General features: G+C 41.7%; 1 long non-coding RNA gene across 1 annotated transcript in view; it reads right to left on the bottom strand.

Moving 5' to 3' along the window:
• Positions 1 to 324: 324 nt before the first annotated feature.
• The window catches only part of LOC129349080 (uncharacterized), a 66,510-nt gene continuing 41,365 nt past the window's right edge, over positions 325 to 25,469 (bottom strand). The window contains exons 6-8 of the long non-coding RNA XR_008601929.1: positions 17,688 to 17,734; positions 14,305 to 14,496; positions 325 to 12,282 (exon numbers count right to left, since the gene is read on the bottom strand). This is a non-coding gene — a long non-coding RNA (uncharacterized LOC129349080). The remainder of the gene's footprint in view (positions 12,283 to 14,304; positions 14,497 to 17,687; positions 17,735 to 25,469) is intronic.

The following is a 25,469-nucleotide window of genomic DNA, read 5'->3' as shown; positions in this document are numbered from 1 at the left end:
ATTTATACATGAAAGGCTTTAAAAGGGATAAGTTCTCTGCTAATGAGTCATAAATGTTTTAAACACCCAAATTTTTACTCATGATGTGAAAAAAAAAGAAAAAAAAAACTGAGGGCCTGTCAGAATGTTGTATGTGTGTGTGTGTGTGTGTGTGTGTGTGTGTGTGTGTGTGGGTGGGTGGAGAGAGGTTCAGAGTTTGAAATGTGCACCACAGACACAGAAACACACATCTCCCCCACTGGGAATCAGTATCAATGAGGCAGAAACATAGCATGAAACAACCCTTCAGTCAGACACGACAAGTTTATAGGAGGCGGATTTTATTTCACAAATAAAATAAGTGAAATGACTATAATTTGCATTGCATTCTAAAACTGCACTAAAACAATTGTTCCTATAGGCAGAGCACTCTTGTCACTGAATGCAGTGACTCCATTAGCACACTAATGCAATATTAATTACGCAATTATTTAATTAAAATATATGCTTAAATGTGTCATGTACAATTGAATTGAATAATTTAATAATAGCCCCAATGACATTTAACAATGGAATATACATATTTCAGCGTGGCAGACCAGCAACAGCGGACCATAAAATACTGCCACAAATAATGTTTGTGGACGATATTTTACATATTAAACAGGCGTATGTTTTTTTCTGTCTTCATGCTGCAGAACAAAACACTATCTACAGTGCTTGATAATACCAATGATTGTCAAAGCTATCCGGGAGGTCTCACATGTCAGTCGGCACTAGGGAAGGCTGGCCATCCTCATGAAATATGAAATGATAGCAAACTACCAAAGCATCCAAATCATAAAGACTTTTTTTGTGTCTCTCCCTCCAAAGAGACGTTGCAGGATATTCTTCCAGACGTTGGAGCCCCCGTGCATATTGTTCATTCCACGTGTGATCATAGCGTGGCAGCGTACCTGGAGGACAGCAAAAGAGTGTGAGCAGTAACATAATGAAAAACAAAGAAACAATCAAAGGCCCAAGCCCCCCCATGAGCAGAAGGCCCCGAGGAGAGCCCAGAAAACCAGCGAAAAATCTGAAAATCAAACAGAATATAACGTAAAGAGAGATTAGCATGGTTATGTCATCCATGCAACTCTTGCGTGCATCCTGCTCTTCCACCACTGAGCACTCCGCTTCATTTACAGCTGCGATTTTAAGTGTTCTGACACCTCAGTCAGTTTGCAAAACAAGTCAAGTTTATTTTTATAGACAGTTTTTACACACAGTGGGTCAGCAGGCTTAACAGAGTAACCCAGTTGAAGAGCTTTAAGAAAACAAAGCCAGCCACAGCAAATAAACCCTAAATTCTATCTCCAGTTATTGGATTAACCCCTAAACACTCATCTCTGTGTATCAACATTACATGTGTAGAAAATTTTCTATGGAAAATGTATAACTTGAGCACACAAGTTTACCTATAATAATGGAAAAATCCGCTAGGCAAGTTTGTTACATATGACACTCTAGATGTGTGTTTTTAAGACTGTCATCAGCTGTTTAAAGATAAAAATGCTCAGCCGTAGTGTTAATTACTTTTTCTTTTTTCATTATGTTTATTTCAGTAATCTAAACACCATGTAGACATGTTAACATGGTAAAAAAAAAACAAAAAAAAAAAACAGCAACTATGATTTTGCTGTAGGGGGTATTTAAAGAAAAAATACAGTTATGTTCTGTATTATGCATTTATTTCAATAAACCCCAAAACAAACAAACAACAGCAACAACAAAGAAATATTGTCAAAGCCTCAAGTTTTCTTTTTCTTTTGTGTAAAAGTTTCAGGTCAGGCCACATGAACAAACTTTAGAAAGTAGTTTTTGTTTTGCATTTTTTTCAGGTAGAATCCAGTGCAAAGCATTTAAAAAAAATATATATATATTTGTGTTTGAAGTGAATTAAACTGTGGCATGAAAAATTACATATTGATGGTCATTACACTGTATGTAAGAGGAAGCTGGGGATCCAATCTTGATTACATTTTGACAACCGCTATGGCTGTTATACCTAAAGACTACAACACACTCACTTTACAGCCACCAGCTATCTGATGTTAAAGAAAGCGTTCTGATGAAATGCATTATGTCAGACCATCCTGTTCACTTTGACTTGACAGGCTGGAAGGAGGAAGAGGAAGGAGGAGGGGGTAAGATGAAGAGGAGACAGGTGTTGCACAGCGTCTGAACCTTTCGGGGCCAACTGGCTGTGTACTTTAGTGGTCAGAGCATTCAGTTGTGAATGTTTCTGTATCAGCCAACCACATACGAAGAGTCAAATCTGAACAAGCTTTACGTCAAGCTGCACCTGTCAGTCTTGTGTGCATTCAGACAAGTAAGGCAGCTAAAGTACCTCAGGGAAGGTGTCATCACTGATCAAATAAACTGCTTATGAGCACTAGCACTGACTTTGCTGAATCATAAGGTAACTATCTGCAGCTGAAGTCCATATGAACAGAAACTTAGATTCTCTTTATATACTTAACTTCTATGATCTATGCTAATGAAGATGAACACCATTTAAGTGTTTACTGTCGAGCTGATAACAACTGTTTGGTGAGCAGCAGCATCAACACTGATGATAATGATACTGTAATAATATCTGCCTCTGAAGTAATCAAGAGATTGATGAAGGAATGCCAATTAATGGTCAGGATGTAGGAGAAGATGAAGGAGAAGAGAAGCATGATTGTGATTAAGTCAATGATGGTGATGAAGGTAGGACAGTACGTATCTACTCTGGAGATTTAGATGCAGCTGGTTCTCAGAATGGACTAAGTGCATCATGCCTCGGGGGGTTGTCACTTTCCGACGAAGAGACACGTCCACGTCAAAGACGGAATTTCCCAGCAGCCACCGCGGCGCCCCATGGAAGCTCATGCTAATCGCCGGCGCTGGTGTTGCCCCCCCCACTGTCAGCTCACTGAGCTGACTCCACATCACCAGGGAGCTCCACACACAGACACACACACGAGCATATACTCTCCTAAAGCAAGCACAGCACGGGGACACACAAAGACGAAGAGGATGGATGGAGGATGATCTTGTGGAATTAAGAGACGCACATTCACCCACACACAAACACACACACAGACAAAATTGTGTGTGTGTGTGTGTGTGTGTGTGTGGCACGGGAGACATACAGATGCATGCACACCCACACACGTGCACACATTTCATGATGGCACTAATGTGTGATAGTTCTTTAAATATAGGCATATCGTTTATCTGCTAATGAGTAGAGGGAGATGAGCCTGTTGAATATGGTAATTTGCTGCCGTATTAGCCTTTGGAGGATAGCTTAGAAAGTGTGAGCATGTGGGAAAACGTGTGTGTGTGTGTGTGTGTGTGTGTGTGTGTGTGTGTGTGTGTGTGTGTGTGTGTGTGTGTGTGTACTCTAGGTACGTGCGTATTTATTTACTCTCGGCCTTGTTGCTCTTTGAGTCTCGATGCCTGGGCTGCACCCATCGTCTTCCTCTGGTGCAGGAACTGCTGGCGTACTCTCCACTATCTACCTCTGCCTGTGTTTGCTTATTTAGGATGAGACACAGTGCTTGTGAATGCGTCCAAGGATGTCCCGGGATGTTTGCGTTGCCATGTTTACGTGTCTGCAGCAGAGTATATTTATCTATGTGCGCTAGATTTGTCTTGTAGACTGTTTGTGTAGTTTTTAACTGGTTTATTTTTGTATCAGCCTCGTCTGCATGCTTTAATGTGAGAGTCTGGCCGTGTTCCAACAAGTCTTTTTTTTCCCACTCTAGTGTCGGCCATTTCTTTCCTGTAAGCTTTTATTGAGCTTGAGCTGGAGCAGGTGACAGTTTTATGAATTGTAACTCTCTGTTGTCAGCTATAGCAGAGCCACAATAATTTTTTGTATGCTTGCTCGTCAGCTAAAGAGTACAGGTTAAACACTGGTGAGCTATTGAAAAGCTGCATTAGCCTTTACAGGAATTGTTAACAATCCATTGCACATCTCTACAACGCTGTTAATTCTTACAATAAATATTAGTTTTTCACCTTTGTGACTAAACAGCAGTTTTTTCTTCACAAAGGACCTTGTGTAGAGGCTGCAGAGGATGAATTCTGTGGATGATATACTTGAGTAGCATTGTGTCCTTGTCTGCTACAAGGAGTCTATGGTAGCGGTTCATATGGATGAGAAGTGACAGGGGTCAGGAAGTGAGGAGGTGTCTGTCATATGCGACTGCGCCTTTGACCTCATGTTCTCATAATAAGGGGTAAGTACTCTTCTTTGTCACTCCCAGCAAAGGTGATAGCACAGCCGGTTCAGCATGGGACAAGTAGACTGGCCTGACTCTGAACAGTTGTTTGGAGTCAGATACAAAGCGTTGTAGGACGTACAATATACCACACTGCACAGAAACATACACACTGAAGGAGAGAGCAAAGCATACATTTTTGCAAGTTGCTTTTCCTTAATCCTCTCCCTCAAGACCCCAAAGCCAGACTTACCCTCGCTCTTCTCTCCTCTCTCCTTCGCCACCCCTAAGTCTTCTTAATATTCCAATCGGTGTGTATTAAAGCAAAGGCCGAGAAATGGAGAGATGCCAAGCAGCCAAAAGGAGCATTACTCATCAGGGTCATGCTCCACTGCGCAAAACACAATCCCTCATACATCATCATAACTGCCACCCAATGACAATTAAAATTGAGATGGCAAGAACTAGGAGAGAGCTCTTTAATTTAACATCCAATTATTACAATTTATCACCCCTTGATCAATGTAATATAACAGACAAGCAATGTTGCATGTGACAAGAGATGGGGGCCTTCATTGGGTGAGGTGGGGGGGGGTATACTCTGATTCTTGAGTTGGTGGAGGCAGTGGTTGGTAGGCGGGGAGACATTCAGGTGCCTCTGGGGTAAATAAGTTTGCTGCATTTCCTCCTGTGAGGCACAGCCAGCGATTCTTGTGTGAGAAACGATGAAGGTGGAACACCATAAATAGCTATCTGACATTATCACATTTACATATGCACAAAGGCTGTAGGCTAACTACCTTTGACTAAAGTAATAACAAAAAATGGGGAGGCAGCGATGCAAGCACGAGGAGGGGATAACGGTATATAAAATGGTGAACTACAGTTTTCAAGTTTTCTTTTCTATCCGTGTGGCTACAGAATCTTCAAACACTCAAACCTGGCTGCTGGTTGCTGGGAAGCACTTGATCATAAGACTGCTGCTTGTGATGGTTTTCCGTGTGATATTCAGCCTGTCATTTTGGAGGCTGCAAAATCTTCCGTAGATCAATCCAGAACCGGCCTGCAATAGCATCCCAACATCCATGCTATTGATTATTTTATGCCACAACAATAAACCAATATGACCTGTAGCCGAGTTGTGTTACTCTGGGAGATTAAGTCATAAAACAGCAGCCTGCGCCAATAAACTGCACTGTTTACTAGGTTGATATATTCAACCGATAGAGATATTATTTCTCTGTTTCTAATAGGGCTTGACACGGACATGTATAGTTCTTCTGGATTATACATAAAGATTGGTGACATATTATAGGAGGATCATCGTTACCCTAACTACTGTAACTAATGAGGCAAATTAGAGCGGTGATGTAGATGGTTCTCAGGATGGTAATAATCATAAAGATGAGGAGGAAATGTAGGATGGGCTTTTATTGTTTCAAAGAAGTGGGAAGCCGGCCAGAATTCAGCAAAGTTTATCCTCTCGCATTAATTGGAGGATGTGAGTTCCTGTAAGCCTCTTTGAACAGAAACTAAAACAAACATACTTGACTCTCTGTGGCAAAGCATGGCAAAATCCATTTAGTAATTAAGTAAATCTGCATATCAGTATTAGCCACTATTAGCATAATGTATTAATGTTGAATATACAAGCTAACATCCGCTTTTCAGAGTGATCAGGGGTTAAAATCATGGTGGAATAACAAAAATAGGCCTTAAAGCCTTCAAATCCTAATTCAAATATATATGCTAATTAATCTGGATTAATATATAATTTATGTAAATTATGCGTCTTCTTTTAGCATTTTGTCTATTGTTTTTTTTCTAAATGTAGACAGCAGCACTACTGACAGTGCAGAAATGGTAAAAATTTTATATCCACAAGTTCCCGTACTTCTTGTTTTCCTTTCTCCTTCAGCTCGCCTAATTTTTCTCTTTACCTTTCTCTTTCTTTTCTTTCTTTCACTGTGATCTTATCTCCCTCACAACTCTGCACTCTGAGCCCGGTGGCAGATTCCTTCAGCATTTCAATCGAGCGCTAAAAATAACCGTCTTTTCTTTTATTCACACTGGCTTTGCTATAATGCAGCCACTCTGCACGGGCAGACTAGAGGTCAATCCATTATCTCACCACTAGCCATACATGCTGCTGTCTGACTCCCCAGAACCGAGAGACAAACCTCACCTCCCTCATTCTGCCATGCAATCTCAGATTCAGTGTTTAGACATTTCTATTCCTATTTTTGAATTGGAAAATCTAATTATTTTACGTGTCATCCACAGAGACAGTTTATTACTACAGTCTCTTGTAGTACCTTGCATATATTTTGCATTATCTGCAGAAAACATAAGATATGATACTAATTTGGGGAAGATTTTAAGTGTGCAGCATTCAATTCAAGTGTAATCTGTTCATTTAGCTTCATTAACCCACTACACACATTATTTATGTGCTATATTGTTGCAAATCAGCTGCTCCATCTATACTTATTTCAGGAAGATAAATGCTATTAATGTTTTGACATGCATTACTTTATTGCTGCATGCCACCGCTTCCTAGGCTTTAATTTCCATATGGCTATGGCACTTTATCCTCCATTGGCAATAATGTGATTCTTCCTCTGAAAAGATGAAAGATCAATATCCTCTCAGGCCCGTGAGTTAAGGGGGGAAGCAAGAAAAATAAGACCATCCACTTCACTCCTATTGATATATGTCACAGTAAAATGGTGTAGATGATAATGAAATTGTTGAAAATGTACAATTTATGTGTCAATGAGTTAGCTTCTGTGAGGTTTCCACTACACTCCCCACAGGCCATTGTCAAACCAAAACCATTAGCACGTTCTGTGGGTAACATTAACCTTTCTACACGGGCTTACCAATATCTCATCACAGCCCAAGTCTTGCTGCCCCGTGCTTTTAAATACTGCTCGTTTATGGGATTGTCCGTCTCAGAGGCCTTTAAAACATATATACGCATTAGAAAAATGATCATTGGTAAAGTCCATCTTCTGCTGCATTTTCTGACAATTTCTTTGAGTTACAGCCGTTCATCTGCCTCGTCTCCAGAGGCCTGCAGGGGTCTGAGTGCTTTCTGCTCAAAGACGCGAGGCCTTTTTTTCCACAGCCATCAGTGAGGCATCATTGTCTTTAAGAGCATGTCGCCTTTCATGTTTGGGGCAAGAGCTCAGAGGACAAGATAGCCACTCAGTGGAACAATCATGGAAAAAGTATTGATCTACTGCGCATGCACTTGGCTGTCACCAATCAGTCATTACTGCTGGCTGTACAAGGTGAAACTAAAACATCCCACATAAAATCCAAAAAATGCAGCCTGGTAGATTAGAAGCGAAGAGCCGTATCATTTCAAGTCTTGCGATTGATAAAAATGGATTTAAAACAGTGAGTGACCGTTATACGATTGCGAATCAGAGCTTATGTGGGAGTAGCTTCCATGTTAGTAAAACCATTTTGCATTATCAGGATGTGTGTGTCGGCGCCTGCCTCCCTGCATGTTTGTGTGTGTGTGTGTGTGTGTGTGTGTGTGTGTGTGTGTGTATGTCAGGAGGTGGATTGTTGTGGTGGTGGTGATCGCGGCTGCAGGGCTCCTAATGAAGGTGTGCGTAATAAAATCAGTGCACCGGGGTCCTCGTCTGCGCCCCGCCTCCCTCAAACTCCATCTGATTGAAAATGGAACAGCTGTGATGATTTAATTTACATGTTAATAACCAACGGGCCTCCAGAAAATCGTCCAATAAACGTCTTTTTATTACCGCCTGTATCTCCTACGACACAGGGGAATGAGGGAGAGAGGCAGAGGGTGTGAGCGGGGGGGGCAAAAGGAGAGGTGTATGGAGGGAGGAAAGGCGACTGTAATTAATTGTTTAAGCGATTTTATTAAAACAGAAATTATCTGGTGGAGGTGTGCGGAATGAACATGGACTAGTTGGCAGTAAATAGCATCAGTGGTTTGGAGAGTGGGGGTGGGAGGATGATAGCGTGTGTGTGTGTGTGTGTGTGTGTGCGTGTGTGTGTGTGTGTGTGTGCGTGGTGGGGGGATGACGACTGTGTCTTTTCCCTCTCAAGCTTAGATGTGAATTATTCTATTCTACAGATTTTCAGGAGCTCACTTTCAGTCTGGATTTTTATGATATCCTGCCAATCTGATTTCATCTTGTTGCCTTGGCTGAGACAGCATTAAGTTGTCATCTTGGAGGGAATATAGACTTTGGCGTAGTTGTGTGTGTGTCTATACCATCATCACTTATACAGTACGTGTCGGTAGAGTCTCACAGCAAGATGCATATTTTTATGATGGTCTGCATATTTTTTGCAGAACAGGTTGTTCTAGATGAATTACACGTTATCAACATCATTAAAATGCTCTTAATCATGAATGTCATCATCATCATTGCTGTCTTTGGAGCACCATTCAGTGGGTGCCATACTGCTTTTTATGGATTAGGAGTGCTTGCTGGGAATAAATTCTTGACCACCATAAGTACTGATTCAAAGTCTTTTTTTGCAGCTTGACTGGTGGTTAAATAATTCTCTGTCATTAACTTTTATTGGCCTCCTGGGCACAGCCATTACATCACCAAGGCTAAAGTGCTGATAGAAATTCAGGAAGTTTTTGCTTCTTGTTTGCCTGTTGTCCTCCATGATTTAAACCACCACCCCTCCCCTCTGCTCATTCCACCTTTCTGTCTCAAACCACCCAGGGAACTGAGAATTCCTTCCCTACCGCGGAGAATAGAGACAGAGAAATAAGAGGTTGAACCGGGGCTCCCTGCGCTCATCTTTCCCACCCCTTTTCATTCTCGCCATCTTTTCTCCTCCTCCACCTCCCCTGCCCCCTCCCTCCCTCAGTGTCCCGGTCCTCAGAGAGGTGGCCCTGCCACCGTGGCCATTCATGTCATTGTCACTGAAGCCACATGGTCGCGTCTCCCTGCTTCTCCTGGGACATGGGGGGCCACAGAGACAGGGTTCTCACTGGGTGGGAACAGTAATTAAAGAATAGGAGCAAAATAGAAGGAAAAGAAATATATAAAGAGAAAGAACAAAAGGCAAATGAACAAAAGGAATAACAGATTTGGCTGGGAGGAGAAAAGGAGCGGGCTTGAGGTCCGTGGAAATCATTAGGGAATATTCCCAGGCAGTGTACAGTAGAGCACAACAGCTCAGTAGTGGGATCTATTAATGATCCAAATACCTCCAAGCCCTTCAACTACTACTCACATAGACTGCTGCAGGGGGAGATATGTATGCAAAGGGTTTGCATCACTGTGCTGTGTTGTGTCGTAGAGAAACTTGGAATTTCATCCCACTGTCAGGAGCATCCTTGTCACCTCTTTGATCACTGGGTGTTCATTTTATTGACTTGGCTTACTGCTGGTGTGTGACATTAGAGAACACAGGTTGGCTGGGGTCCTCCCAGCCCTCTGAGATTTGACACAGTTAGAGCTGTAATGCATTTGGTGCCCTAAGGCCTTGTCATGCCAAGAAGGAAAGCCAACCCACAAACAACACCTAAAGCTGTTTACCTTTCAATCCTTAAAGCAAAGAGATCTGACTGTGACATCGCAGAAAGGCAGAGAAACAGAACCAAATTTATGCTAATATAATATTGTTTAGTGGGCTTTAAAAAACATTCCCCCACTATGTTGTGTTCACAGCTGGGACTGCCAGGGGGAGAGGGATACAGACAGAGATAGTGAAAAAGAAAAACGCAGAGATAGCAAGGAGAGAGAGGAGGTAAACAGAGAGATCATGCCTACGTGTCACACATTCCAATACGGACCAGAGAAAAGTTCTGGGGTGGTTCCCAGGAAGCGCTAACTTTGGAGAGGTAAAAGGTCACTGTATCTGGACAATGACGCCAGCTCAGCGTCTATTGACGGGGAGGGGCCAGGGGCATTGTGGGAAGGGCACAGAGTGGCTCTTACTGCCAGTCATGGTTGTGCAGTATTTGCATGGGCTGCCAATCACCTCAGAAAGGAATGCACTCGGGTCAGAAGGGTCAGGCAGGCGGAGCTGAGCCGAGAGTGAACACAACAAGCCCTGACGCATCAGGGATGATGGGGTAGTGTGTGTGTGTGTGTGTGTGTGTGTGTGTGTGCGTGTGTGTGTGTGTGTGTGCGTGTGTGTGTGTGTGCGTGTGTGTGTGTGTGTGTGTGTGTGTGTGTGTGTGTGTGTGTGGGTGCGTGTGTGTGTGTGTGTGTTTGCGTGTGTTTGCGTGTGTGTGCACATATTACTGCTGTAGATAGTAGGAGCAAACAGTAGAGCAAATAATGTCTCTCTGCAGACATATTATATTTGCAACAAAAACAAACATCTTCTGTCATCAGTATATTCTCAGTTTATTGTTTGTTTGACTCTCTCTAAGCCGGTCATATGACATTGACACATCCTCTGAAATAAAATTCTTTGGCCCTCAAGCTACTTTAACTCTGGCAGCCATTTCAAAGTTTGTGTGACAATTCTTGCAGGGCCTGCAGCTCTCCCTAACCGGCCTTACCCCGTTGCTCTGACCGTGAGCAGTTCTGTGAAATGGAAGGCGGAAGAAAGCAAATTGTTTGTGCCGTGGGCCCTGACAGGAGGCAACAGCACCCCAGTATTAGCTAAGGATAAAAGTAATGGGATTTGTAGTGGTGAGGCAGCGTGTGTCGCAAGGTGCTGTTGATGGGTGATAGGGGTGAATCGCCGCCTTTAAAAGCTGATAAGTATCTATGTGAGAGAGGGGACAGAGAGCAGGGCAGCCAGCAAAAGAGCCACACTCAGATAAATACCTTTTCCTCCAACTGCACGGTGTGTCTATATCACTTGTTATCAATGTATTAGGGTTTTGCCTCCCAGCAACAATTAAATTACATGATATTAAATTTCTTCTTATCTGTGAACTCTAAATCTACAAATATAAACATCTGCAATACACCTTCCTACTACTAAGCCTTAAAAATACATTGTTGTCAACCAATAACTGCATATGATTAAATGCAAATCCTGTTAATATTCTATACAGCTGCCACCATGACAAAAAAAATGCATTCATAGACTTGTTAGTTCTCATGTAAACAAGATCTTTTCATGACATACCACATTTTATATGTTATTACGTCATAATTTCTTCTCATTACTAGATGCCAAATTATTCAGTTTTTGCTAAAAAAAACAAAAAAAACCAAAACTTTCTCTTGTTGTATCAGGAAACTTCCTCAGACATCCGCCACATGTCTCAGCAGACCTGTAGTGTAATAAGCTTATCAAAGGCTACACTGCCTCTTCAGGCAACGAGGGATCTTTTTCTGATTTTAACGACATATATAAGTTTCTTATTAAGCTAATGTGAGAGGAAATGTGCTGGTTTTGTGAAATAACAACAACAACAAAAAAAGTTTGATGATATCCAAGATGAAGTGATATATTTCATGTGAGAACAGGGTAATTGTTGTAATCATGAGAAAATAGATCATAATGAAACGAAAAAATAACGCCAAAGCAAGAAACAACGCAGGACTAATTTAAACAATTATGATTTTCTAAAAAAATGTTTCAACTGAAAAGATTCTTTTACAGTAAGAATTGCTTAATGCAGCCTTCCAGAATTCACACATGCAAATGAAAACAACCAGGATAGAATGATGTACTTACCAGGAAAACAACACTGCACCTTTGGAAATGCAGTGAAATGGCAAAATTGTCAGTTTGCTTTGTGCTCTGATGCTAAGCATGCTTGATTTCTTCCTATACAAAAGCACTTTAGCTCTGTAAAGATTTTAATATCACTACTCCTACTACATGGGTGTAACTGAATACCCTGTCAGAGAGAGTGTCGAGGTTCTGTCGAGCCAGGCAGTTAGCGCAGGAGTTAAAGCGGTGCAACAAGCCCTCTGACCACGTTTGTGGAAGCTGGTCAGTGTTGGAAGCCTTTTGGAGTCCAACACAACAACCACAGAGGCTGCTGGTCTGCGACTGCATAGAGCGAGAGCTGAACAGCAGGTGGAGGCATGGCCTGTAGTCAGGTCTAGCAGAGCTGCTGTCCAACCTGAAGAAGCCAGATATGTGTCAGATCAGATGGACTTCAGTTTGTAAAATAACCATATAGAGGAAAACTGAATTTAATTGCAGTCATTTATTACAGTTGGGTTGTGAAATGAGAATAATGTATGAGCAATTTTTCTGCTTCTTAAATGATTGAGGTGCATATGTGCAGCCGAATGTCAGCAACATAATGAGCATTACATATAAATAAATACTTGGATTGCTGTGTAATATCAGATGAACCTTTCTTCAAGTTTAATTAAACATCTTAATGTGTGGTGTTTATTTGCTCCAGACACCAGCGGAGTGTGGCCCCAATCTTGCTACTGCTCTGCTTTTCCCTCAGCCACAAGCTGGAAACATTGGTTCTCCAGTCTGCGAAATATCTTCCTTTTTTTAAATTAAACCTACAAAAGAAACCCTGGACCCATACGTTTGAAAAATATACAGACATGTTATCCTTTGCATTCAAAAATACACATGCTATCAGTGAATGTTTGGAAAAAGAGGTGAGGGAAGGGGAAAAAAAGGGAAAGTGAGCAGACTTTCTCATATTGACTCAGCGGGCACTACGCTGCGCAATTAGTCCAAACTACGACGAGAGCGAGAGGAGGGGGAGAGTGAGATAACCCAAAAAATAAAAAGCTGTCTGTGGAAAATTTGGAGAACTTCCCAAAATACACAAACTTTCCCGACGAGCACATTTCTTAGGTATGCTGTAATCTCATATGGCTGGCCTTTTCTGAGCCCCTCCGTGAGACTTCTCTCTCCTCTCCACTCAGCTTTCCAAGCTCCCCCAGCCCCCAGACCTCACCAGTCTACTTCACAGTCTGGACTAGTCTCAGGCCCCCAGCCCCTGCCTCCACAAAATCCCCTTCCAAAACCCACTGTCCACACATGGCAATCATTAAGCAACTCTCTTAAAGAGCAACATTATACCACCAATTGCAGCCTTGCATGAAATTTTGATCACTTAAACCCATCTTAAAGAGGCAGTGGCCACTTTCTGCTCTACAACCTCCTTTTCTCTCTTTCCATGAATGGTAATGCACTTACCTCTCAATAGTAACCCCCACTCCCTCATTGTACCAGCCCAACAAAGCCAAATGAGGCTTGTAGCCACTTATGAGGAGCAGCACCATTAAGGGGCACTCTTTAAATAAACCTCATGAAGAAAAAAAACACAATGCTTTGTGATTATGCACTGGTTAGTTAAAGGCCATTTTCTGCTGCATTTGCTGCCCTTATAGTGAAATACAAACAAAAAGGAACAATTGCTGGTGCAAAAGGGATTACTCTTTTGCACAACTGTCCAACTCTCCCTCGAAAATGAATCACTAACTTGCTGAACTGTGTCAAACTGCTGCATTGCGTTGCTCTCTGGAAAGAATAGCACACTGCTAAGTGAGTAACTGTGGAACTGCAGGTATATACGGCTAAATTGGGGCTACAGAGGAAGGTGGAGAGAAGAAAGCAAGAGCCAAAAACCCTGCTGAGCTCACTCGTAAACAATGATTAAGGCACCTCAAGCACTTGCATGCCCACTCTTTCCCACTCACCTCACACCACTGGCTAATTAGCCGGGGCTTTGCTTTTACTGCTGGCTTTAGTGTCATAAAATTAACACATTTTGCAAAACAGCAGAAACAGGCTCAAACTGTGGTGAGGGTTTAACAAGGCTCTCTTGGGTGAACAGTTTGTCTCGCATAGAAGAGCGAGCATAGTCCCTGCAGGCCAGCAATTGCCATTTCTGGGCCAGGGGCAAAGGAAAAGGAGGAGAGTGGGCAGAAAGAAGAAAAAGATGAGAAAGGAAAGGAAAGGAAAGGAAAGGAAAGCAAAGCAAAGGAAAGCAAAGGAAAGGAAAGGAAAGGAAAGGAAAGGAAAGGAAAGGAAAGGAAAGGAAAGGAAAGGGGATTAGGACTCCATGTGGAGCCGTTTATCCTGAGGAGTACAGGGAGGAGAGATAAAGCTCTGGAGGGCCTCACATGGCCCCTCAGACAGACCCTGTGCCAGGGGAACAGCTTACCCTGCCTTGTGCCCAGCAGATGAATAGGATTTAAGCAAAAGTAGATTTCGCTGAACTCTTCCACTTCCATTCATCTTCTGTCTCGAAAAACTTTCCTCATTCTGAAGGGAAGCCCCAGTGAAGACAATGCCATGTTGTAGAGAGGAAGACATGGCCAGTTGCTTTGGTGTTGGAAGAGTTCAGCTGGCACGGCTGCCAAGATGAGGAAACACATAACAGATTCATTATGAAACATTCACTGTTCATTTCATACACAGAGTAATCTGAATCTAATTATTCCTTTTTATTTTTTGGTGTACTTAATGTAGTCTTAGTGGTGGGGTCTGGAAACAATAATTCCACCATCATTTTTTAAAAAACCCATCCAAGTGTAATTATCCACACACAATGAGGGGAACATGGCTTGTAGAAAAAGAACATTTTCACATATTTAAATATTATGGGTCTTTAAAACACAATGCACAAAGAAATGGCAAGAGGGGCATTGGAAAAATAAAAAAGTGACATATAATCACTACATATCTACATTACACCACAGCAACACTAGAGCTTATCCTACTTTACCCTTCTCAGAGAAGACTGCAGAACGGCTCTCAGTTTTAAATCAGATAGTCAACCGTTACTTGGCCCGTTCGATTTTCCCTACTAATTTTTTTCTCTTTTTTTTTTGTATATGTGTGTGGCTGCATATTAAGAGGCACAACGTCGTTTGGAATGCTGGTTTCTATTTTTGAAATGTTCTGAAACGATGTTTGCATACATTTGCATAGCCAAGTGCAAATTGAGCCATGAATATGCAAATGCAGAGCTGATGTCTGTGGCAGCCTCCGCTCTGCCAGGTTTATAGAAGAATTCGTTTCCACACACACACACACACACACGCACGCACGCACGCACACACTGACACACACACACACACACTGACACACACACACACACACACACACACACACCTACGCTTACACACTTACACATGCAGATTTTCTCTCACCCCTTCCATCTCTGCATGCTCAGGGAGGACTACTTGTTTAAAATACGATGCTAAAAAATCATTCATTTGCTTGTATTGCCTTATTAAGTTGGTGTTTTCTGGGTGCTGTTTTTCTGTTGCTGGTGTTGGCCTCTATGCTTTTCCATTGCCTCATTAAGGCGTGAGATGGACTGCGTACTTGCATAAAGGTCCTCTAGCTGACACTGAGACCAGACGCCAGCTCATGCTCAGTGCACCCAGCCCCTCAAAATAAAGTCTGACTTAATTTGTTTACTGTATCTGTGGGCACTCGCTCTGCCACCCTCTTAGCATCTCTCCCTTTCTCTCCTCCCCCTCTTCTACTCACCCACTGTCTTTCTCCTTTTAACCTCACAACCATTAGAAGCATTTGACATGAGAGTTTTAAATAGAATTGTTGTGAGCGCAAAGTCTGTGTCATGGGCTGAAGCTGTAATGGTTGCTGTTGGAGCTGAAAAAAAAAGAAGAAATAAGGATCATCCTGAGACAGAGAGCGTACTATAAGTCATCTGGGCCCTGCGGGTTCAGTACAATGGTTCATCCAGATCTGGCTACTCCGCTTTATTCTCTGTCAGATGTAGTTTGGCTTTTGGCTTTTTAAAACTCTGACAAACAATCATTCATGCTCACATTAACATCTTAGAAAGCCACATTTTATCTTGCGTTACTGCTGCAAACAACAAGATCTATGGTTAATCTACAATGCCAGCTAGCCTTTTTTCCCCCCCCTTTTCAGTGGCAAAATAATTATAAACGTCTGCAGCAAATCTGTAAGTGTGTGTAAGCCTAATAAATCATTTCTTCCCCGCTTAGGTGGATTTTCAATGGTCCTCTGATTAGAGGTGGTCCAACATTTGTAATCCTCCATCCAGCCCTTAATGGCTTAAGTTGCAGTTCTTTGCTGATTGGCACCGTGTCCATGCACAGTGTTACTGGATAAGGGGCAAAACAACAGTTTAATTAGGGGGAAAAAAAATAGGGGGGAAAAAAACAAATCTTGCATTTAAGTTTTCAATTAACCCAATTAAGTGCAAATGGATGAACAGTCAGAGACACAATGGGAGCTGTGTTGCTGGCAATGCTTTCCTTTACTGGTGCACTTACGCTTCTCTAACATCTCAGAGGTTTTTTTTTCTTATGATTCCGTGCCTCCATTTCAGATCTCAGTAGGGATCCCAAACAAAGCCAACGAAATCTGCACATGTACTCCAGAGAAATTATGCTAATGAAGGGAAAACAAAAAAAGAACCTTATCATGACGCTCCATTCCCCTGAGCCCCAGATTAAAAACTCATTCATTTGTTAAATATTTGACACATCTATGCTTGAGCTTTGAGCTTAGGGATTTGCGTAGTACTTCATATCAACTTGTGTGGGAGAAATGCCCCCCTCTGATACTGGCACAGACAACCTGGCACGTTTACAGAAGGACAGACAAATGCATCTATGTGCATATGAACACAGATTTCTCCGTAATGTGCTCTGAGCTGCTTCTGTGTAGACAATTCTTTGTTTACTGTAGCGACTTTATTCTATAGGAGCTTATTGGCTTACTTCAAAAATGTAGACTCAAACAAGATGTTAATCTCATTGTTCGAACAAAGCCAATTTATTATCTCTGTCTAGTTGCTGAACCTGCAAGCTACCCAGGCCACGTTGTGTGATCTGCTGAACCTAAAGATGTTGACCTACAATACCACTTGAGCTGCAATATTAACCCCCTCTATATGGTGCAACAAGAGTTGAGCCCCTTGAACATTTAAAACACATTAGCTGCTTGTACCTCAGGTTAGCATGTGAGCTAGACACAGAACTACACAAGCATGAAGGAGGGATGAGAGGAAACATGGGAGAAGTAATGCAGCAGGGCACAAAGCCATTACGCCTACCCCGAAAATAATTCACAGGGGACAAAGCAGCTTTACGGCTTCATTCTTGGATAAGAATAAAAGGAGGGGGTTAGGATTTTGTGAGGGGAATCAAGGAAGGGGAGGGAGGGGGTGGCATAATTAGATGATCACAAACTGTACCAGCGGCTCAGTTTTCACTCTGTGGTCCAAATTACAAACCGTCATATTTTTAAAGTCATGCTGACATTCTTTCGTCCCCAGCAGCTGCCAAGAACAACCGAGGCCGGGCTTGTCTTGGCGTTGGATCAAAAAGAAGGACCCAGCTCCAGTCACACAGCAACTGAAAACATTTACACAGCTGGGACCCTCGAACCCTGAGGCCGCCCTGCCCTACTGCAAGGACCTGCGCTGGGGCAGTGGGAGAGGGTGCGAGGGTGAAGGGGGGACCAGGTGCTTCTGTGGAATGCAGGAGTTCCAAGGATGGAGCAAAGGATAATGACCACTATGAGCTCACTGTTACTCACCCGCTGTTCCCCTTGTCCCAAAGGTCATGTTTACCTCTGGCCCCATTCTGATGAAAGAACAAAATACACACATGACCGTGAACACATACAAGAAAAAAGGAATATAAACATGTGTGGATAAGACTGCATGCATACACAGACACATGCAAAAGTTCATGTTTATACACACTGCTTCATAACTGGCAATTATAAGATTGCACTATTTTTCTTGGTAATTATGTTTGTGGGCTCCTGTGTCTAATACGAGGATTGTTTCTGTTTGATAAGCTGTGTGCGTGTGCTTATGCTGGGATTAGAGTAGATTCCTCCGCTGGATCATGGGATACAGTCATTGATAAAGTCTGCGCTCTACTCTGCTCATTCTATCTAAATGAGAAAACCAGATGAGCTACGCTTTTATGCAAAGATTCATAAATATACCAGATGTTTGCATTAATGCCATTTATAGAGAATTTCAACTCCTTCGCAGAATGTTTTTCTGCATATTGGGAAACCATCAAAATGAAATATAATATTGCTTAGCGCTGGCTCTCCTCTCTGGTCAACAGTTCAGCACAGGAGATGGATTGACATACACCTGTTAGATCAGCACTAAAGACATGCAGCTTAAGTCCCAGCAAAGCAAAATTTTACCCTCAAGCGTGGTTTTATGGAAATTCTGAAATTTTAATTGCTTCAGCATATGAGTGCATTCTAAAAGGCCGTGTTAACAAAACTGGATTTTAATTCAACCTCGAAACAGGCTTTCTTTTACTCTTCAAGCCCAAACAACGAGGAGGGATCAGGTTAAAGCCTGGGTTTAAACACTACAAGTTTTCAATCCAATCCAGGTGAGAGGGAGATGAGTGAGGGTAGACTTCTGTATGAGAAACGCATGGAGAAGAAAGGTAGTCTTTAAGACATGCTGATGGGGGGTGGAGGTGGGGGTGGTGGAGGCGGAGACAAGCGATGAATCCAAGGTTGTGCTGACCCCTCGTGACCTCATCCCAGTAACTCTGAAACCCCAGAGGAACAATGACATCACTCCCTCATTTCAAGACAGAGAATCAAAGCGCAGCAGTGCTGGACCAGCACTCTGTGCACACGCACACCACACTATTAGACCCTGTTTCTAATGTGTGTATGTGCATGTGACCGTTCACCACCATGGAAACAAGAGAAGAAGTGGGTGGGAACGTCTCGTAAGTAGAACCAGATTTGATTTTCAGGCATATATGCTCGCCATTTCTTTTATGCCTGATCTCCTCCTGAAAGCTACTCAAGTGAAAAGCATTTCTCAGTGAAGGGTAGACATATGAACCGACATGAGCATGACCTATAGCTTCAAACACCTTATAACTTTTTCCCCCTTACCTATGTTTCCACAGTTAATCCTATAAAAACAGGAATACTCTATGTCATGATTTACGATCGCAGAAAGTGAGAAGACTTAAATATCTCAACACCACAGACCACCAAAAACCAAAGAAATAATTCATTGTTGGTCGATGGAGTGACTATAGAACTATTGATTTTTATGGAGGATTCCAGTACTTCATGCAATTCTTTTGCTAATATTCTTCTGCAACTGAGTAGCTCAGTGTTAATGTGAAAAATTAATCTACTAAAAGAAGACGCATGCTAACAGCAGTACACTGTCCATCCATCGATGCAAGCTGTATCTGCTTTAATCTGTAGTGGTTTCCTGGGGGCCGAAGTCTATCACTGACGTTAGTTTCACAAAGTTAACACAAAGAGACAAACAACTATGCACACTCATGCTCACACCTTTGGCCAATTTACAATCACCAATTAACCCACCATGATTGTGTTTGGACTGTCACAGGAAGCCAGATTACCTGAATAAAACCCACAGAGGCTAACAGCTAATGTGACATGTAGCATCAGCATCATCAAAGGACATGAAGGGGTAATATAAAGGTGATATTTTCTCATCTTGAATAGATTGTATGGAATACCATGTGTTCAAATATATAGAGAATATATAGAAGAAACAGTGTTTCACAATTACTCTGTCTGTGTTTTTCTCTTCCACAGTGACACAAGTAAATAGTTCAATCAATAGACTTAGTAACAAAAGAAGCCCTGTTAGTCTCCATCACACCTGACCAGAGGACACACTGCATGAAGAAAGTGTGCCGATTTCAATATAGCAAGTTGTGGTAAACAATATGAGTGGAACAAAAATAAAATAGCAGGAAATGTTGCCTCATCTTTTTGAGAAATACGTTCATTCTCTCTTGCAAGATGACTGATATCACTCACATGAACAGTGCCATTTAGCTTACCTGCCACTGACTTTAAAAAAAAAGCATTTGTGAAACTTGCAGGTAAAATTTACATCTTAATTTTCTACATGGAAATCAAAGTGGAAAAACTACATGCTACGGTTGTACAGATGGGTTACTTGCCAGATTGATATTTGGTTTGGAGCAGTCACATCCTCAAGAGGAAGTCACTTAATCTGTCCAAGAAATGCACAAAAATTGCAACTTGTCATTTTTACATTTGGCCGTTGTGCTTAAAACAAATGAAAAATGACACGTTAATTAGTGAGCCACAGAGGTGCCGATTGGCCGACTTTGTTACTTTCAGACAGAGCCAGTACAGCTATTTTCCTTTGTTTCCAGCCATTACACTATGATAAGCTAACTGGCTGCTGGCTGCATTTTCACTGTACTGTAAGCAGTATTAATTCTCTCATTTAATGTGTGGCACGAAACAAAGTACGCTGGTTTCGCAGAGTGAAAACTATTTCTACAACTTCTACCACAAAGGTTACCTGGCAGTGGCATGTTAAACAGTGCAAATAACTTCATCATAAACAAAGTCTCCACTGTGTGCTGTACACACTTTTATCCTCATATGTAGTTTAGATGAGTTAGGCCAATAATAAAGGGCCTCGAACATGGCAATATGCTAATTGTGGTAACTATCTGATTGGTTTAATAGTGCTTTACGAGTTATGTGGTGGGTAATAAAGTGACAGTGCGTTTAGCTCCAAATCATGCGGAAGATGCATGCTGAGCTGCCTGACGCTGGCAGAAAGGACTGCTCAATTAAGGAGCAGATTTAAGATGAGAGTGTTGATTCCCCAGCCCAATTAATTAGCACTAGAAGAGAAGAGAGGCAGCCAGAGAGCAGAGGAGAGATTTAGCCAGGAAGTGCCCACCAGGGAATCGCTCTCCTGCTCCTACCTTCTCACCCTGACTCTATTCCATGCTCTATTTCCCTCCTTCTCCTGCTCATTCTTTTATTCTTATGCTCTGCTCCTTTGACCCCTAGTTCACCTTCTGCTCTCCCTCTGTCATTAACAGTCTTGGTGAGGTTCCAGACACCAGTATAATAGTCTGCTTTTGATAACAAAACCGTTGCACCTTGTCCAATTTGCGGTATTACAAATTTATGGTGAAATGCTCTCATTAGGTAATTCTGAGAAAAACAACGCCGTCTTGAAATAGAAAAGGTTTGGGTGAATCTACAACAATAGAAGCTCTCTTTAAAATCTCTTCCAATGACGCCAGCCACTGAGTGGGTGCATGATTGCGAGCTCAGTTTGCTGCATGATTCTCAAAGACATCGTGCGGCAAAATTCCAGGGAAATGTGTATAAATTTATGCAGAGGACATGTATAGATTTTTTTCTGGAACAAAAATCAGTTTATCTGTGACCCACTGCAACAAACATGATTAGACATGTGGCTTCCACTTAAGGTTCATTGTATAAACAACAATGTAAAATAACCTGTGAACATCACAATTTTATCAGCTTTGGTTTGATACAAAATGCAAGAGAGAAACCAGATTGTAAGACTTCATGATAATGGGAGCGAGTACAAGAGCATCAGTAGACAACTGGGCACAAGCTGACACACAGTTCAAGCAGTGGTTAGGAGGTGTACAGAAGGTGTAGTGGCAGTCCTCGAAAAATGACGCCAAGCACAATCCACTATTCACGCCACCTTGCATTGCAAAACAGACGGTGGTTGGCAGAAGGATTATCTGTTGAAACTGGTGTTTCAGTGACTGCTGTCACACTGTGTATGGGACACTGCACGAAGGCGACCTCTGCAGACGGTGTCCAAGCAGAAAACCATCCCTCACAAAACAGAGCAAAACTGCCAAAGAACATGAAAGGAAGCCTGATGAATACTGGCAGCTCAGATGAAACCAAAATAAATTTGTTTGGATCAGATGGATCCAGCATGCTGGGTGTGGGCCTGGACTCTGGGACTACCACAGTGACTGCACAGCACTGACCACCAAACATGAAGGTGGGAGTGAGCCGATATAAGGACACATGAGTGAAAAAGGTGTAGGAGAGATGACATTTATAGATGGCACCAGGAATGCACAAATACTGAATCAGTCTCACAAAGCTCAAAAGGAAAGACATTTTTCCAACATGCTAATAATGCCAAACAGACTGCACAGGACATTTTAAAGAACTCAAGGTTAAAACCACAACCTGGTCAAGTATTTCCCTGAATTGAATCCAAGAGAATATATTTGGAGAATATTGAAGTGCAAGGTAGAGTAACATGATCCCTCCAGCAAAGAGCACCTGAAAAAATCATCTGTGAAGAATGACGGAACATCTCTCCACAGACTAGTGCTTGACTAGTTTCATTCAAGCTCAGGAGGATCAAATCTGTCATCAAATATAAAGGCAGTTGCACAAAGTACACCACACACACACACACACACACACACACACACACACACACACAAACATATATATATATAGCAGCAATAGAGGTATTGGACCCAGACAATTTCATGTTTTCCATGAAAACTCACTTTTATTCATGTGCTAACATAACTGCACAAGGATTTTCTAATCATCAATGAGCCTTTCAACACCATTAGCTAACACAATGTAGCATTAGAACACAGGAGTGATGGTTACTGGAAATATTCCTCTGTACCTCTATGGAGATATTCCATTAAAAATCAGCTGTTTCCAGCTAGAATAGACATTTACCACATTAACAATGTCTAGACAGTTTCTATTAATTTAATGTTATCTTCATTGAAAAAAAAAACACTTTTCTTTCAAAAAATAGGGACATTTATAAGTGACCCCAATCTTTTGAATGGCAGTGTATGTGTGTGTGTATAATTGAGGATGCTCTGACTTTTATTGCAGTTTGCTTTTTCAGTGGATCTTTCCAGAGTATAGTACAACAGTATAGTAATTAGTTCACATTCCCTTGAAATTGCTTGGCTTCATTCTCTCTTGACTTTAACCAAAATAAAAGAAATACATTTAGGACTTTTAATCATTTAACATTTCAGCAATGCTGACAAAGGGTGTTCTGCTCCATTTCAACTCCAGAAGGACATAATCAACTCTTTGTAGTTGCTAAATGCGCTTCAATGTTGATCAAATAACTAAGCTGATTTGCTTTTTTGTTGAATATTGGACCTTTTTCACTGAAAACAGTCGTCTGCTACATCTGAAAATGACTGCGATGAAATTAATTAAAAATAACCACAGCAGTTGCAGGCCAAAAACAAAACAATTGTCATCACTGTTATCAAGTTCCCTAAACACATCGATATGTGATCTGCTGGTAATGTAAAATCAGTGGTTATAACAACATTAAGGAGAAACATAGAGGTTCATATTTAAACTCGGCCAAAATAGTCAACTCGTTCTCATTCCCAGGGTGTCATATCTTGCCATTTTGTCAAAGCCACTGGTGTTTCAGAGATGTGCACAGGGTGTCTTTTGACATCAGTGCCACCCATGTCAGCATTCAGCTGCAATAGAGGTATTGGAATTATACTATTTTGGTAGAGCATCACATTGAGATTGGAGCTGTAGTGGTGCTGCAAGTCAGAGGACTGTCACCCAGGACACTGAGGTTTCTCCGGTGTCGGACTTAAGCTTCATATTCACTGGCTGTTTACTTTTGTTTTCATTCACTGTTTGGTTAAGTTTAGGAACACAACTGACTTGATTAGGTTTAGGAGATGATCTGGGTGTGGGTTAAAATTCACAACATTAACTACTAACTTGTTGTTGCCTGCAAAGGAGTGATAGTGATGAGACCATCAGAGAAAATTTAGCTGTACTCTAAATGCAACTATTTCTGATTGGCAAGGGTTTTTTTTAGGTTTGTGTGCTGAAACATGGCACTAAAGGGTACCCAATATGTTAAGATGTGGTGCCAAAGGGTCCTGACAAAATGCCCATATGTGACAAATCGGGAGTGAGAACAGGCTCAAATAGCAAGTGAATCAGTAACGCCAAGGACATTTTCTGGAAATGTTTTATTCTTCATTTTTATATTTAAACTTAGTACGCATCACTCCTTCGTTCACATAAATAACAGCTATTTAGTAGCTTTGCTGTACAATGTAGTGGTGCAACACAATTAGCGTTCTTCCATAATCATTCATGTCTATGCTGTCAGAGTTAATGCAGGTTTCATCAACCCAGGCCATAGATTTGTTATTATAATGCCTTTTAGATTAGTTTATGATGATGTCAGACCTTTCCCTTGGGCTGATAGCTCAACAATACACTGGAAACCAATTATTTGTCCCTAAAAAATACCAATCTGCAACATACATATTTATTATGGGACATAGCCAATACAGGCGATGGTTTGTCAATAAGCAAGGGCTGTGAATATATCGTGTTTGGACCCATGACCCCGCCTGCCCGAATGTCAGATAACTTACAGTATTACTGCCACAGCCCACTGGCCATCTATCAAAACACAGCAAAATGTCAATATCAGAAGCTCGTCCCAAAACTCTAAAAATTACCCTGCTTAGAGGGAGGAAAATAAAAACTAATCAATGTGTGGTCTGAAAGGAAGGGCCACTCCTCACTGTGCTGTATGAATTTTTGATGCCTCTGCTGCTTAAGCTCCAGACTATCAATTACGAGATAAACAGGGTCTAGGTGATTGTTGTCATGGTGCACAGGGCTGCCATCCAATTAGATCTTGCGCCGACTAATGTGTTAATATCTTACATAATTGGTGTTGGGGGCTATTTTTTCCTCCCTCTCTCAAATGCCAAGCTGATCCTTATAGAGACTAATATTACACCATTAGCACAATCTTGTCTGGGCATAGTAATATAGATGAAATATACAGAAAGATACTGTATAATTCAAAAACCCATTCCAGTACCTTGACAGACTATTTTCTGCCTGTTTCCCAATCATCACCTTTTTTAGGCCCTTCTTTCTTTTCTATTCTCAAGCAAAAAAAATTTATCAATAATATGAACACAATGTTCCTGCTGCAGATCACTTGATTGTTTTTGGGAAATAAATTTTCATCAGGTTCTTTTTTTTTCTTTTTTCACTTCTCTTTGAAAAAACTCCCAGATAAAACAACACCAGCTTTGTTGTCAGTTTTTTAGGGGCAGAGACTGGAAGATAAAACCTAGACAGACTGGAAAAAAACGTTTGAGACAGCAATGAGAGAGAGAGAGAGTAAGTAAAGAAACAACAGAGCAGAGAATATTTATAAAGAGCAAAAGAAGAGTCAGAAAAGAAGAGGGATAAGGAAGAAAAAGAGAGGAGAAAGAGAGAAGGGAGCAAGGGATGAGACGGGCTGCCTGGAAAGACGATTAGTATTCATGCGGCGTGGCGCTCCAGAGAGGATTAATGGACTCTGATGCCTAATATCCTGGAGAACAATTAATTTGCCCACAGTTTTGTCATGGTTGAAAGTCAAATGCTGGAACAGATCGATGCGCACAGCCGCCAGTGAAATCGCGGCAGCCCCTTCTGCCAGGCGCAGAATTTTAATTTCAT

The sequence above is a fragment of the Amphiprion ocellaris genome, chromosome 6, assembly GCF_022539595.1.
Source record: "Amphiprion ocellaris isolate individual 3 ecotype Okinawa chromosome 6, ASM2253959v1, whole genome shotgun sequence".
Lineage (NCBI taxonomy): Eukaryota > Metazoa > Chordata > Actinopteri > Pomacentridae > Amphiprion > Amphiprion ocellaris.
Note: the sequence above shows the minus strand (reverse complement) of the source record. Positions and strands in the feature narration are given on the sequence as shown.